Source organism: Grammomys surdaster, unplaced genomic scaffold, assembly GCF_004785775.1.
Source record: "Grammomys surdaster isolate TR1022 unplaced genomic scaffold, NIH_TR_1.0 126036, whole genome shotgun sequence".
Classification (NCBI taxonomy): Eukaryota; Metazoa; Chordata; class Mammalia; order Rodentia; family Muridae; genus Grammomys; species Grammomys surdaster.
In genome coordinates, this window is record NW_021620849.1 from 2197513 (window position 1) to 2199579 (window position 2067).

The window sequence follows — 2067 nt, forward strand, 5'->3', positions numbered from 1 at the left end:
ACACATACACCCACAAACACACCACTCAAAAACATACCGCACACACATACACACACACACACACACAGTAGGTAGCTTGATCTCCATAGCACATCTCAGTCCATGGATTCCTCTCCAGAGCTCTCACTCTGAGTTCTGGTGTAGGCACTGTGAGGCTAGGCAAGCAGGGCGTTCAGAGATAGTGTGTAGCCTCTCGTCCCACTCTGAAGTAGCAGTGTGTAGGGCCAGGATAAAACCAGGCCCCACAACAGAGCCATTCTGGCTGATGGCCTATTCCCATGCTGCAGCTGGATTGGGCTGGGCTGGACCAATCCCCAGGGTGCTTCCTCTGGGAGCTCTGGACACTCCATTCCGTGGGAACAGCATTAAAACATGGCAAGTTTGCCTCCGTGTGCCAGGGCAGTGTCTCCAGAGGGCAGGGACAGAGGGACTTCATGAGGTGACTGAAGTGCACTAATCCTAGAGCCCCACACTTTCTCTGATGGAAGTAGCTTTAAAGGCCACAGAAGGACAGGTTCCCTTCCCTCAGACCATGATCAGGAATTGGAATTGTTCTGGGAAGTGATACTCGAGAGTCAGCAGAGGCAGCTACAAACACACTTCTGCAGGGGACCCTTGTCCTGCCCTCACAGGTATGGCTGAGACTACCATAGGCTCCCTCAAGACTGGACTCAGCCTGAGGTGAGTGCCAGCCTGTTGGGATTCTGGGACGAAGGGCTTCGGGGCAATCAACTTGCAGTGGCCCCTCAGGTACTCTGCAGGGCTTATGCATGTGTCCCTAGGTTCAAATCCTGTGGAGTGGCGGGAGAGTACCACAGTCAAATCCAGAGGCTGAGGCTGAGGCGTGAGGATTGCCTAGAAATCCAGGCCAACCTAGGCTCTACAGCTCATTGCTCAGGGATTCCACAATCCATCAAAGCCACAGTCTTAGTTCCTGTACCTGGGCCTGTCCCATGTAGGAAAAGCTCCCTTCCCCCGTGGGGAATTGTGACCAGTCTTCCGGTGTGGTGCTGGCCCATCTCCTTCTTACTGGCCACCCACACTGACAGAGGTAGGAGGCCACCTCCTCCAAGCTCCACTTTCACAAATAAACTGGCTGAGGTCCTGACAGGTTCACCTGTCATCCCTAGACCTCAGTCTTGTCAGCCACAGAAGTGCCCTGAACTCTCCCAATGGCACACGTCACTGGAATCTTCAGACCAGGATTGAGTTTTAAGTCACCAAAGCCCAGACTCTCCAGGGCAGGCGGCCTGCCTTATTGGAAGTATTCTGCTCGGAAAGACCCCCTCCACCGAAAAAGCTTGGGTTCCCACTAGCGCTGCTCCTGAGAGGCCACCGCAGCAGCAGCATCGGCCACCTCTAACCTGGCTCGCATCCAAGAGGCATGCCTATGCATGGGACCAGCACAGCACCAAAGTTCTAGGTAGCAAAACGAGAATAAAGTCTAGTTCCCGCCTCCTCACAGAGGCTGGGGCCCAGGGCCAGGGCTGCCACTCTAACCCGACTGGGACTGTAGAGCAGAAACTTGTGTCTTTGCTCTGTGACTTTCAGGGGCCAGTGTGAGCCATCCCAGGTCCTCTACACCTCAGCCATTCTGTACCCTCTGACCTCCGGATCCGTCATCTATGTGTCCCTCACCTACCGCACCCTATCCCTTGAATCTGGCCACCAGGCCCCAGCTACCACCCTGTGTTCCCGGGCTCCAGCCACCCCACCCCCCGCCTCCATAACCCCCACCCCCCGCCCTCCGTTCTCCAGGCCAGGCCATCTTCTGTCACCAAGGCCAGAGCTTCCCTCGGAGCACTGCAGACACCTGGAGGCTACGAGCCGCTGGCACCCTCGGAGACCCACTCCAACAGCCTCAGCAGCTCCAGGCCCTCAGTTTACCCATCTGAGTAGGGGCAGAAGCTGCAGCTGGCTCCCGCGCCCGGGATGCCAAGCCCAACACCCAGTGTCCAAACGTCCACAGTCCATGGCTACCTCCCCGCACTTGCCTAGGACAGCGCGCTGCTCCGAGCTGCTCCTGCCTTGTAGCCGCCCGCCTGGCCCCGCAGTTAAAGGGAAGTA